We start from the raw sequence: 15,340 nt of genomic DNA on the forward strand, positions 1-15,340 counted from the left end.
GTGATGTCTCTCTCCCAAAAGACGATAAACAACTATGCTTGGGTAAACAAATTACAGCTGGGCAATTGGCAGAATTATAAACGCACCGCAATGCTAATTATGCTACTTGAAAGTTAGAGGCTCAATAGTAATGGGCAGTACGCCAAGACAAGTAGACCGTTTGGTCATCAACATTTACTTACTAATCATCCACGTTGAGATATCTATCCAGAACATCTCGTTGGTATTAAGTTGCGAGCCCCACCCAAAGTGTAAACTCAAAGCAACGGACAACTGCATTAACGAACGATGCGTGAGGTAAACAATCCTTGCAACCGTGGTCACAAGCACCGTTGTTTTCTCCCTTGTGGCAAAATCACATCCCCTAGTCTCATGTTTCTGTCACTCAAGCTAGACATCAGGGGGCATGAACCCGCAATCATGCATAATGCTCCCTCTTGGAGTTACAATCTACTACTCGGCCAAAGCAATAAAGAGCAACGGAGAACATGCATGAATCACTAAGGAACATAAGATAAAAGGATAATAAAATATATAACTCATAACAATCTGAACATAATCTCATAATCCATCGGATCCCAACAAACAGAGCATAGCAATAGCAAGAGAATTACTTAGATGCCTTGATCATGTAGGGCAGCTCACAAGGGCTAATCATGGAAGCACAAGATTGGAGAGAAGACATCACATAGCTACTGGTCATGGACTCATGGTCCAAGGAGGACTACTCACGACACGTCCGGGAAGCATCCATGGTGGTAGAGAAGCTCTCAGAGGTCAATCCTCCCTCCGGCAGGGTGCCGGGAAGAGGTCTCGTGACGCTCCCGATCTCGGAAGCGCCGCGGCGGTGGAACGATGGAGAAATTCGCGATTCTAGAAGTTGTCCAAGGGTTTTCTCTCGGAGGAGTATATATAGGCCAAAGGAGGGCGCCAGAAGAGGTGGGACCCACCCAGGCGGCCTGTGGGTGCGACCAGGGGCCAGGTCGCGCTGGGAGGTCGCCTGGGGAGGCCCTCGCCCCCTCTGGCCCATCTTCGTTTATCTGGAAGCTTCCGTTACGCTGATTTCTATATATTTTCTCGGGATTTTTGGGCTTCGGAAAATTGGGTAAAAGCCCCTTCAAAAAAGACATCAGCAGACAAAACTCGCACTCGGTGCACTGAGTTAGTAGGTTAGTCCAAATATGTGTAAAATGATATAAAAGTGTAGCAAAACATATAACAATGTCACACAAAAGATCATGGAACAAGCAGAAATTATATATATGTTTGGGATGCATCAACATCCCCAAGCTTAATTCCTGCTCGTCCTCGAGTAGGTAAATGATAACACAATAATTTTTGTGGTGACATGTTAACACACATATGAGAACTTAAAATTAAAGTAAGTAAGATATGCAATTCAAGTCAAGACAATAACAAGCAAGAGTCTATATTTAGTATTGAAATTAGCAAAGTAAGAACATAAAGGTGCAAGAGCTCTCGCTTTCCGTGACTCGAATGTCTACAAATGGTGTCTGCATGCAAGAAGTGGGAGATGGGTTTAGAGAATAAAATATATTTTTAATTGAGAACTCAATCTACTAAACCTCACACTTGGTCTCCTTTGGAATCTTATTTTGACTCATCCCCAGACCACTAGTCAGGCACACGTCAAAATGATCCTCTCCCTTTCGACTTTGAGCACTCATGCAATGGATGAGCCCAAGCAAGATATGTTGGCACTTAGGATGGCAAATAGAATAATGATGGGGAAGGAATAAAAAAAGGTGTGAAAGGATCACATCAATTAGGACAACCATAGGCGAGAGAAATCCAAATGATAGATATGATGTGAGGAGTAGGGATTGCCATGTAACGGATGCACATATGAGCTAAGGTAAGCTCTCCAATGGAACTAGTGGGGGTGCATCCAACTTGCTTGCTCATGAAGACCTAGAGATCATTTGAGGAGGCTCGTCATTGGAATATAGAAACCAAGTTCTATAGTGTAAGGGTCCCCACATAGTAGTGCATGAATGATAATCTCTATGTTGTACAAATATAGCAATGGAGTACGAGTGTGGATCTTTCAAAAGGAATAGTAGTGTTGCCCCCTCTCTCTTTTTTTTTCCTTTTTTTCTTTTTGTGGCCTCTTTGGCTATTTCTTTTTATCTCTCATTTGTCCTCTTTGGAATCTTTTCATTTGTCCTCTTTGGGATCTTTTCCTCACTTAAGGGAAACACTCTATGTTTTACAAGAATACAAATAAGATCATCACACTTTATAAGAAGTACTCAACATAAAATCAAGTGAAAACTATCATGACGTATGCAAATGTATGCTTGTGCCAGTGTAGCAGGATATGCAATGATACTAGCGCGTCATGTAGCAATAATAAGGGCAATACCCAACTAGCATGCGACTCCTCGATCAAGCAAAAGCATGACATGAAGATCAAGTCATGAGATGGTGGATGTTGCATGGCAATGTATGTCGGAAAGGCTATGGAAATGCCTTAATAGGTAGGTATGGTGGCTGTTTTGAAGAAAGATATAATGAGGTTTATGTATGACAGAGCGTATCATGTCATGGGGTTGGATGCACCGGCGAAGTATGCAACAACTCTAAATGTGAGAAAGGGCAATGCACGGTATCGAAGAGGCTAGCAAAATATGGATGGTGGAAGTGCGAACAATCGAATACTCACATTAGTCCGAAGAACTCATACACTTATTATCGGTAACTCTATATCTAGTTAGGAAATTCACAAAGAGACAAGTACCCCAAGGAGGAGTGTTTGGGGGTTTGGTTATCCTTGCACATCCTCGACCCATGGTAACGTGAGGGTACTCTATATATTCCAACCCCTCCACAGGTTAGCGATTGTATATATCCTTGACCATAGACACGGCTATTAGAATAGTTTAACACTCTGCAGAGGTTGTATGCTCTACCCACGAGATCCGGGAAACTACCGTGCCATCCACAACTCGCGGTATATAACATACCCGAGGTAAGTACCCGATCAATGCCTTCCCCTGACGATACTAGACAAATAGTTCCACTCGATTGGTACCCAGCCCACATGATGTAGGTCTTACGAGCACCAACTCCGGACAATATCATCCATGTGGCGACCAACGGTGTGCCCGGAACACGTAAAAACGACATAGTCGACCTACCTGGTATGACCCCGTCACGAGAGTGACCACATATTACTCCCACCACTAGAAATGTGGCTCTTTGCTAGCACCGACCAAAGTAATCAACAAAGCCCCATCCCATAAAGGCCCGTCCCATAAAGGGGTATCGTGGTCGTACATGTAAGGTTGGGACGGTCGAAACATCATTAATCTATTCCTGTTTTCGAAACCAGGCACTCCAAATATACACGGTGCACCACTTCTTCACAAGTGGCCACCTAACTCATCATCACCCTGGGGCATTAATGGCACCCGACTGGGTTTTCATAAACCTTTTATATTTACCATCATCATTCTCATGCTTCTACTATGCTTAGATCTACTTGTCAACATAATATTAGCATGACCCTCATAGGTGGTAGGATCATGCTCAAATGCAAGTGCTCCGGAGGAGCCATCGATAACTTTATACCGATGATTTACAGAATACTCATAATGCTCTACTAGCATGCAAATAATATTTTGCTCAATTTAACACAAGCTGAAGTATTCAAAATAAGCCTTTTAATTATCACTATACAGAAAAGTTGTCATAAAAATTTGTTTAACATCTTTATTAAATCCTACTCATTTTTAGAAGAATTGTGGTGGAAAAATAATTAAATTTAATTGAATAAAAAATTCTACAAAAATCTTTAAAAGAGAAATAATCAATAATGAAAAAGGGCTCAGCCCTGGCCAGGCTCGGCCTATGGCTGGGCCGGCCCAGTAGGCCAGCCAGCCATCCAGCCCACGCACGCGCGCCGTCAAGTTCAAGCCTGACACGCGGGCCCCTGCGGTCAGCGGCCTAGAGAGGAGAGAGGGAGAGAGATGTGCCACCGAAAGGTGGGGCACACCTGTCGGGTCGTCTTCCACCTCTGGACAGAGGGGAGGGGAGGCACGCCGGCGGCGACACCGATGCCCTCAAGCCCCAACAATGATAGAAATGGAAACAACACGTCGCCGCCTACCTGCTGGTGGTCAAAAGGTCGACGTGGAAGCTCTGGTTCACCGGCGACGAGGTGGCAGCGAAGGAGCCGATTCAGGAGGTGGATGAAGTGGGAGGTACGGGCAGGGATTAGCTCGGGGAAGAGGTGGGGAAGCACCCTGAGCTCACTACGATCACGGAGGAGGAGAGAGGAGCGCTAGAGCTGGCCAGTACCCCGAGATCGACGGAGCTCCGAAGCGGCGGGGCCTCAGTCGATCTCGAGGACCGGAGCTCGCTGTGCTCAAATGGGGTGGCTAGGGGCTCGATTTAGGCTATGGAGGAGTGGAGTGAGGGTGCAGGAGCGAGGGGGAAGTCCTATTTATAGGCCCTCAATGGTGCACCGAGCGAGAAGCATCGGCGGTTTTACCGTGGCTCGCAGGAGAGGCAGAGAGAGCTTGGGGTCGAAACCATTGTATTGTGGACGTGGTTTAGGACCCCTGTGACTCACTGAGAGGGAGAGAGAGCGAGGACTGCGCGTGCATGCATGGCCGCGTTGTTCTGGCCAAATCCGACGCGTGCGGGCACACGTCGCTCTGGCCAACAAAGCGGGGGAGGAGGGGCCCTGAGGCTGCCCTGATGCAGGAAGGTTGTCGAGGACGTGGGGAGGCATCGAGGGGAGGCTCAAGCCGACCGGGGCTCGCCACGTTTGCCTCGGGTGCGTCCTGTAGCGCGCCCAGAGCGTAGTTTTGGCATGCCACAAAATGCTGGCGCGCTCTGTCGTGCCTTGACTATATCTGGTGTGTCCTGGAGTGGGGTTAGATGACCCCTAGCCGTTTGAGAGCCGAGAGACTCAATGTGGGTCAAAGGGAGAGATTAAAGAGATGATGCCAGACTTGAGCCAGGAACTAAAATGGTTAGTTTGGCTCTTCAGCTTGGAACCAGAGAGGGGCCACTCGTCTGCAGTTGAGGAGTGGTGTTGGCCGCTAGGTCTATGAGATTGACGGAAAGTGCATGGGTGTAGAGTGAGGTAAGTGTTGTTTTACTAAAGTGGCAGAAGGTGTTCGACACGTCTTTGGGGTAGCTACACTTCACCACTGGTGATGAATGTTAACAAGATTAAGTTTGATGCAAAAATAGGATGCTCCACCAAATTTGAGCTTCATTGGATAATTTTGGCAGTACAAATTGAAAGCACCCCCAAATGGGCAGACATGTCCCTTCCAAAGGGAATGTGGATAAATTAATCCCTACAATCCCATTTTTGGCACAACCTCCTCATTTGAGGTGTTGAGCACTCCTGCCAAGTTTCAAGCCCTTTGAACAAACTTCGCTATGTAGAGTTACTTCAACTTGATTTTGGACAGAGAGGGTTTTAGGAATATTTGGTGAAACAAACCACCTTGGAATGACGTGCATCTTGGCATGGACACCAAATATAGCTTGGGAAGATGGCTGGAATATTCTAGGAATTTATTGGAAATATTTCATTTGGAAATATTTCAAAAGGTCAAAACAAACAGAATAGGTTTTCAAGGATTTGCTCAACTATTTTGAACACGAATAGGGGTTGAAAATCTTATGTATGGAAAATATATGTCCTCTGAGTATCTTCAAATTTTCTTAGATTGTTCTAAGGTAGAAAAGTAATTTTTCATACAGAAATATCATTTCTGTCTCAGGAATGGACATGGAAGTAAAACAAGAAAATATTTTGTAAAATAACTATTTTATGATATTGGGGAGTTAAAATAGTTGTAATACCAGATTACCATCTTTGGGTGAAGGCAGTCCCTTGTCATGAGGGACTTGTAGTGCAAACCCAAAGCAAGGTCTTGAAATAGTCACAAATGAAAAAAGGTTTTTATCAATTAGTCATGTTATAAAAGCTATTTTTGGGGTCACTCAATCAGTCATACACACAACCAATGACAATCATGGCACTCATAGCATTTGTTTAAAAAGTTTTAATAAATTCAGATTTTGAAACTACAATTGAAGTGAAGTAAAAACAGGGTGCGACAAAGGGCCAGCTTATCTGTGTGAGATAGCCAGTTCTTGCAATAATTTTGAAAGAAGCGACTTGAATTAGCCCCCAATTGTAGTGTAGAATGCGTGCATCTGCCCGGGACTTAGATGGATTTTGTGTGCTATAGCCCCCGAGGGCCGGGTCATTTCAGTGCAATGGTTCGGAGCTTTCTAAACTTTATGCTCATACTGATGACTTTTGTAGGTGTTGTTGAACGAGGTTGAGTCTGTGTCAACCGACTTGAGTAGGCAACTCAAGAAAGAAAAGGCTAAAAACTGATGCGAAACTGGTGGCGGCTCGTGTCCAGGTTTCTTTAATCCAATCAGACAGTAATTTGGAGCAAACAAAACTAAGTTCAATGAGGAAAGGGTCGACTTATTGGCGCGAGCAGAAGAGGCTAAACAAAAAATTGGTTCAGTAACTCTCGAGTTGAGCAAGCTGAATAAACATATTGGTGAAATGATTCTACTATCTATGGTATGATTCTTGATCTTTTTGTTGTTGTTTTTGGGATCATAGACTATTGTCGGCTCATGTTTATGATTCTTATTGTGCAGGGCAAAAAAGCGACAACCTCTTCCTCGAGACAATAGTTAAGATGAAAGCAATATTCACATATGTGGAGCAACTATTCACAGGATCTGTTTATGCCATCATGGTAGTAAAAAATCTTGCGCAACGTCCTAAAAGAATCAAGGACATGCTGAATCATTTGTCAATAATACCAAAATGGGTTGAAGAATTCAGAAGATTGGTGGATCCTCTTTGAGCAAATATGGCACTTGCTTGCGCAAAGGCTTATTTGCGTGAGTTGGATGTGATAGCAGTGGAAGGCGGGTTCCTTGAATACAAAATTTACGGCTCAGAATTTTAAGATGAGGATTTTGCCAATTGTGTGAGGGAGACCTAACTAGTGGCAACTGTGATTGCAAACGAGTTGGATGTGAAGCAGTATCACCCCGCCTATTCAATGGAGAACACGCGGATTTACCCACCAAAAGGAAAAACCCTTAGAATTATGTGGGGACCCCGACTTACAAGTCGAGACCGCCGAATGAACGTGCTTACTGATCCTAGAGATAAATGCTCACCGAACACACAGATAATGAATATTAAGAGTCTTACATCCAACGTACCGATTAATACATCAAATGACCATCGAGGTCAAGTTCACCTAGGTACGGCCTATAAGGCCGATCACACCGATACATCTAATAGCGGAAACCTTGGGGCTAAGCAGGAACCCATGCCATCAGCCTACACCAACACACATTTTGACTGGGAAGCGTCCTAGTTCGCAAGTCCCACTCAGATAATGAATTCTTCTCCAAACTCCGGTCCTTCCATGTCTGGTCAATAACATAACTACTGGCAAGCCAGTGAGTACTTTGAATGTAATCGCAAACAACCTATGATATGGATAATCCAGTTGGTATAGTAAAAGTGATATGCAGTATTGGTGGAAAGCAACTTGATTGTAATAAACATGATCATAGGTGGTTGTGCAACCTAAGTTATATGGTGTTTAGAAGAACATGTTACAAATATCAACATATCTGTTGTGAGCTGAACACTTTGGGTTCACCCAGTATGCTAAGTCACCAAACTTGGTCATATCATTTGTTACTCAGATAACTCCTTGAACACACATACACACTCACACTTGGCTTATGCGGAAACGACTGGACATAGTTTAAGCAGCACCACCCAACTGTACTTGACCGTGGACACGACTATTCAAATAGTTTAACACTCTACAGAGGTTGTACATTGTACCCACGAGATCCAGGAAACTTCCGTGTCATCCACGACTCGCGGTATATAACATACCCGAGGTAAGTACCCGATCAATGCCTTTCCCCTCACGATACTAGACAAAGAGTTCCACTCGATTGGTACCCAGCCCACATGATGTACGTCTTACGTGCACCAACTCTGGACAGTATCATCCATGAGGGGACCAACGGTGAGCCCGGAACACGTAAAAATGGCATAGTCGACCTACCTGGTACGACACTGTCATGAAAGTGACCACATATCACTCCCGCCACTAGTAATGTGGCTGTTTGCTAGCACCGACCAAAGTAATCAACAAAGCCCCGTCCCATAAAGGGATATCGTGGTCGTACATGTAAGGTTGGGATGGTCCACACATCATGAATCTAATCCTGTTTCTGAAACCACTCACACCAAATATATCCGGTGCACCACTTCTTCTCAAGTGGCCACCTAACTCATCATCACCCTCGGGCATTAGTGGCACCCGATGGGGTTTTCATAAACCTTTGATATTTACCATCATCATTCTCGTGCTTCTACTATGCTTAGCTCTATTTTCTACTTGTCAACATGATATTAGCGTGACCCTCATAGGTGGTAGGATCATGGTCAAATGCAAGTGCTCCGGAGGAGCCATCGGAAACATCATATCGATGATTTACCGAATACTCATGGTCATATAGAACGGGGATAATTTCTCTACTTAGCATGCAATTAATATATTACTCAGACATGCTCAAATGGCTGCTTTCCTTGATCAGCTATGTATCCGGGGTCTCCGGGGTCTTCGAGTCCAACTCCTTCGTCAAACGTGGAATCTATCGTCGTAGTAAATAATAAAATAATAAGCAGCTCACTCAAAAATGGAACACAAATTCACTTTAAAAATGTTATCTTATTCTAATAATTCTATATTATAGTTTTGAAAATATTTGTCTCTGGTTTTGGTGAAAAGATTATTTTTAAAATCAATTTAACAAAAGCTAAATTATTCAAAATAAGCCTTTCAATTGTAGCTATACACTAAAGTTGTCATAATTTTTTCTTAACGGCTCTATTAAATTCTACTCTTTTTTAGAAGAATTTGGTGGAAAAATAATTAAATTTAATTGAAAAACAAATTCTACAAAAATCTTCTAAAACTAAAATAAAACAAAAATGAAAAAGGGCCTCAGCCTTGGCCTGGCTCGGCCTGTGGCTGGGCCGGCCCAGCTGGCCAGCCAGCCAGCCAGCCCAGGCACACGCACCGTCAGGTTCAAACCTGACACGTGGGCCCCTGCAGTCAGCGACTGAGAGAGGAGACAAGGAGAGAGATGAGCCACCGACATGTGGGGCACACGTACCGATCGGGGTCGTCTTCCTCCTATGGACAGAGGGGAGGGGAAGTACGCCGGTGGCGACACCGACGCCCTCAAGCCCCAACAACGGTAGGAACGGAACCAACATGTCGCCGCCTACCTGCTGGTGGTCGAAAGAACGATGGGGAGGCCTTGGCTATCCATCGATCAGGTGGCAACGGCAGAGCCGATTTGGGAGGTGGATGAAGTGGGTGCTATAGGAAGGGATTATCTTGGGGAAGAGCTGGGGAAGGTCCTTGAGCTCACTATGGTCACGGAGGAGGTGAGAGGAGCGCGAGAGCTACCCTGTAGCCCGAGATCGATGGATCTCCGAAGCGGCGGGGCCTCAGTCGATCGAGCTCCAGGGCTCGTTGTGCTCGAATGGGGTGGCTAGGGGCTCGATTTTGGGCTATGGAGGAGTGGAGTGAGGGTGGTGGAGCGAGGGGGAAAGCCTATTTATAGGCCCTCGGCGATGCACCGAATGGGAAGCGCCGGTGGTTACATCGTGGCTCGCAGGAGAGGGGAGAGAGCTCGGGGTCGAAACCACGGTATTGCGGACGTGGTTTAGGACCCTTGTGATTCACTGAGAGGGAGAGATAGAAAGGAGTGCACGTGTATGCGTGGCTGCTTTCTTCAGGCCGAATCTCGCACGCGCGGGCACGCGTCGCTCCGGTCAATAGAGCACGGGAGGAGGGGCCGTGAGGCTTCCTTGATGTAGGAGAGTTGTCAGGGACGTGGAGAGGCATGGAGGGGAGGCTTGAACCGGCCGGGGCTGGCCACCTTTGCCTCGGGTGCGCCATGTAGCACGCCCACATCATTGTTTTGACATGTCATGGCATGCTTGCGTTCTCTGGGTCGCCTTGGCCATGTCTGGCGTGTCCTCGGGCCGGGTTAGATGATCCCTAGCCGTTTGAGAGCCGAGAGACTCACTGTTGGTCAAAGGGAGTTATTATAGAGATGATGCCAAACTTGAGCGAGAAAATAAAATGGATATTTTGCCTCTATTGCTTGGAACAAAAGAGGGGCCACTCGTCTGCAGTTGAGGAGTGGTGCTCTCTGCTTGGTCTATGAGTTTGGAGGAGAGTGCAAGGGTGTAGAGTGAGGTAAGTGGTGTTTTACTAAGCTGGTAGAACGTGTTCGACATGTGTTTGGGGTAGCTACACTTCACCACTGGTGATGAAAGTTAACAAGACTATGTTTGATGCAAAAATAGGATTCCCCACCAAATTTGAGCTTCATTGGACAAGTTTGGCAATGAAAACTTGAAATCACCCCCAAATGGGAAGTTCTGTCCATTCCAAAGGGAATGTGGGTAAATTAATCCCTACAAATCCCATTTTTGGCAGAGACTCCCCATTTGGGGTGTTGAGTACTCCTCCAAATTTCAAACCATTTGAACAAACTTTGCTATGTAGAGTTTCTTGAACTTGATTCTGGACACATAGTGTTTTAGGATTATTTGGTGAACCAAACCACTTAGGAATGAGGTGAAACTTGGCATGGCCACCAAATATAGCTTGGGAAGAATGGTGGAAGTTTTTGGGAATTTATTGGAAATATTTTCCTTTGGAAATATTTCAAAAGGTCAAAACAGACAGAATAGGTTTTCAAGGATTTGCCCAAATATTTTGAACATAAACACGGGTTGAAAATCTTATGTATGGAAAATAGATGTCCTCTCAGTATCTCCAAATTTTCTCAGATTTTTCTAAGGCAGAAAAGTATTTTTTCATTCAGAAATACCATTTCTGGCCTCAGAAATGGACATGCAAATAAAATAGGAAAATATTTTATAGAATAATTATTTGATGATATTGGGGAGTCAAAATAGTTATAAAACCAGATTACCATATTTGGGTGAAGGCACTCCCTTGACATCACGGACTTGTAGTGCAAACCCAAAGCAAGGTTTTGAAATAGTCAAAAATGAGAAAAAAGTTTTCTATGAAAAGTCATGTTATAAAAGCTGTTTTTGGGGTCACTCAATCAATCATACACACAAACAATGACAATCATGGCACCCATAGCATTTGTTTAAAAAGTTTTAATACATACAGATTTTGAAACTACAGTTGAAGTGAGATAAATAAAAGGGTGTGACTTACCTATCCCCCTTACAAGAATCTCGTCCCCGAGATTCCTAAGCTAGGTGCTAAAAAAGTGTCGAAATTTGGATAGGAGGTAGTCTTCACACTCCCATGTTGCTTCTACTTCCATGTGGTTGCTCCACTGAACCTTGAAGTACTTGATGGTGCGGCTTCTGGTGCAATGCTCTGCTTCATCCAGGATGTGGATCGGCCTCTCACGATAATTGAGGCCTTGTTGGAGGTCGATGGCTTGATGGTCAATGTCCTTATAAAGATCTGGAAGGTTCGGCGCTTGCAGACACTTCCGAAGTTGTGACACAGGGAAGACGTTGTGCACACCCGAAAGTTCCGGAGGTAGCTCCAACTGGTAAGAAACTTCTCCATGCCTTGCCATGATCTTAAAAGGTCTAATGAACCTTGGAGCAAGTTTCCCCTTGACATGGAAATGCTTGGTTCCCTTGAGAGGTGTGACGCGGAGGTACACCTGGTCTCCGGGGTTGAACTCCACTTCTCTGCGGTGGGAATCTGCATAACTCTTCTGTCGCGACTTGGCTGCTTTCAAGTTTTCCCGGACAACTTGCACTTTGTCTTCTGCTTCATGAAGAACTTCCGGCCCGAAAATAATCCTTCACCAGTTTCGGACCAGTTGAGTGGGGTGCGAAATTTCCGTTCGTATAGCACTTCAAACGGGGCCATTTGGAGACTGGTCTGTTATCTGTTGTTGTATGAGAACTCAGCAAACGGCACACAGTCTTCCCATTAGGTCCCATGTGCTAAGACACAAGCGCGGAGCATATCCTCAAGTATCTGATTTACTCGCTCCGTTTGTCCGCCCGTCTGCGGGTGGAAGGCGGTGTTGAAAGAGAGCTTGGTTTCGAGAGCTTCTTGGAACTTCTTGCAGAATCTTGAGGTGAACTGCATGCCTCGGTCAGATAAAATTTCCTTGGGAACTCGATGGAGGCTCACAATACGATGGATATACAGGCTGGCCAATTGGCTACCATCGTAAGTGATATTGACCAGAATAAAATGGGCTACCTTGGTTAGGTGGTCGACAATGACCCATATGGAGTTGTGCTCTTTGCTTGACTTGGGCAGACCGATGATGAAGTCCATGCCGACCTTGTCCCACTTCCATTCTGGCACTTGGAAAGGGTGTAGCAATCCAGCAGGTCGTTGGTGCTCAGCCTTGACTTGCTGGCACAAGTCGCACTTGGCGATATAGCAAGCTATTTCCCTCTTCATGCCATGCCACGAGAACCTTTCCCGGAGGTCTTGATACATCTTGGTGCCACCAGTGTGAATAAAGTAGGGTGTGTCATGGGATTCTTGCAGGATTAAATCCTTGAGATCAGCCTTGTTGGGTACGCATAAACGTTTCCCAAACCACACGACTCCTTGCTCATCCAGTGAGAATTCTGGTGCCTTGCCTTCCTGAATCTTCTTCTTGATGCCTTCAAAGCTATTGTGCCCATTCTGGGCCTCTTTGATGTCGTCGGCCAGAGTGGGTTTGACTTCGAGGTTAGCTAGGAATACGGTGACAACTAGCTCCAACCCGAAGCTGTCCAGCTCATCATATAAGCGGGTAGCCTTTCGTTGACCATAACATTCAAGGTGCTGGCCTTTCGGCTTAAGGCATCAGCCACCATATTGGCCTTACCGGGGTGGTATTGCATGCTGAGGTCATAGTATTTAATTAGTTCCAACCACGTTCCTTCCCTCATATTCAATTCCATTTGAGTAAAGATATACTTCAAACTCTTGTGGTTGGTGTATATTTCACATCGCTTCCCCAGAAGGTAATGTCGCCATGTCTTCAGGGCATGCACTAGGGCTGCCAACTCGAGATAATGTGTGGCGTAATTCTCGTCATGCGGGTGCAGTTGTCGTGACACGTAAGACACGACCCTGCCGTCTTGAATTAGGACTCCATCGATCCCGTTTCTTGAAGCATCACAATATATCACAAAATCCTTGCTGATATCCGGAGTAGCCAATGCCGGGGCATGAGTCAGTCTCTTCTTCAACTCATGGAAGCTTCCTTCGCACTCCGGCGTCCACTCAAACTTCTTGCCCTTCTTCAAGAGCCGAGTCATTGGCCAGGCGATAGGGGAGAACCCTTCCATGAAATTGCGGTAGTATCTTGCGAGTCTGAGGAAGCTTCTGACTTCCTTCACATCGATTGGCGACTCGGAGTTGGTTACCGTGGTAATCTTGGAAGGATCGACCGCCAATCCATTTGCCGTCATGGTATGACCCAAGAATCCAACTTCGTGCAACCAGAATTTGCATTTGCTAAACTTGGCATAAAGCTGGTGCTCTCGAAGCTTTTCCAACACTAGCCTCAACTGTTGCTCATGCTCTTCTTTGGATTTGGGGAAGATTAATATGTCATCAATGAAGACAACGACAAACTTATCCAGGTATTCCATGAAGACTTTGTTCATGAGGTACATGAAGTATGTTGGGGCATTGGTCAACCCAAATGACATGATTGCGCATTCGTATAGACCGTACGGGGTCACAAATGCCGTCTTAGGTATGTCCTCGGGTCGGATCTTTAGTTGGTAATATCCATATTTGAGGTCGAACTTGTAAAATACCTTGGCACCATTCAACTGGTCAAATAGGTCTTCAATCTTGGGGAGTGGGTACTTTTTCTTGATTGTGACTTCATTGGGAGAACGATAATCGATGCACAGTCTGATAGTCCCATCCTTCTTAGACACGAACAACACAGGTGATCCCCAAGGTGAGGCACTCAGACGGATCAATCCCTTCCTGAGTTGCTCATCGAACTGCTTCTTCAACAATGCTAGCTCTTAGGATCCAATCCTATAAGGCTTATTATAGATAGGCCTTGATTCGGGCATGAGCTCAATGATGAACTTGATGTCTCGGTCAGGAGGCATCCCGGGCAGCTCATCAGGAAAGACGTCTGGGTAATCATATACTATTGGCACTCGGTCCAAATCTTCTTCTGATAGGCAATTAACCTGAGGAAATTGAGTGGATGTATTCTCAAGGACATACTTGACTTTGACCCCCTGGTCGCTCGTCATGGCAATAGCCCTTTTGGCTCAGTCCAATATGCTTTGGTTCTTGGCCAACCAATCGATTCCAAGGATCACGTCCAAGCCTTGCAACTTAATGACGACGAGATCTGTTGTGAAGCTTATCCCATTAATGTTGATCCGGACTCCTCTACATCCTAGGTTGGTCCTTAGCACTGCTCCCGGGGTATGTACTTCCATTTGCCCATTCAGGAGGGTAGGTTTCAAACCACATTTTCCGCAAACTTTTGAGTAACAAAAGAATGCAAAGCACCACAATCAAACAATATTGTTGCTGGGGTGGAGTTGACGAGGAACGTCCCCAGAATGCAGTCTGGGTCTTCCCGTGCTTCTTGTGCGGAGATGTGATTAATGCGTACCCTGCTGTTGTACTAGTGGTTGCGGGGAGCTTGGTTCTTGCCTGGCGCTCCTTGGCCTTGTCCTTGATTAGGCACATTGGGGTGCGGTGCATCGGGCTTCTTGTTGGGGCACTGCCTGGAGTAGTGTCCGGTCTGTCCACATCCGAAGAAGGTAACCTGCCCTGGGATGTTGGGCTTGACTCCACTGTTATTGGGCGGGTTGATCGCTGGCTTGGTGTTGACTTGCTGCTGGGGCTGGTAGTTATGGCGGAACATTGGTGCCTTGTACTTCTGTTGCTGGTAGTTGGGTCTTGCCGGGGCTGACTGCCATGGGCATGGCTTCTATTTACTCTGTCCTCAATTACCCATTAGCTTGCGCATACGGGTATCATCCATCGCACGACACTTATCCTCCAGCATGAGGGCCTTGTTCACCAGATCGCAGAAGGTCCGGCATTCACATACAACCTGATACTGAAGCGGTTGCTGCAGTCCTTCCATAAAGCGTTCCACCTTCACGGCTTCAGTGTTGAGGTCTTCTGGTGCATATCTTGACAGGAGGTTAAACTTTTGCAGGTAATCCTTGACGGTTCCACTGCCATGCCTGAAA

This window comes from Hordeum vulgare, chromosome 2H (genome assembly GCF_904849725.1).
Source record: "Hordeum vulgare subsp. vulgare chromosome 2H, MorexV3_pseudomolecules_assembly, whole genome shotgun sequence".
Classification (NCBI taxonomy): domain Eukaryota; kingdom Viridiplantae; phylum Streptophyta; class Magnoliopsida; order Poales; family Poaceae; genus Hordeum; species Hordeum vulgare.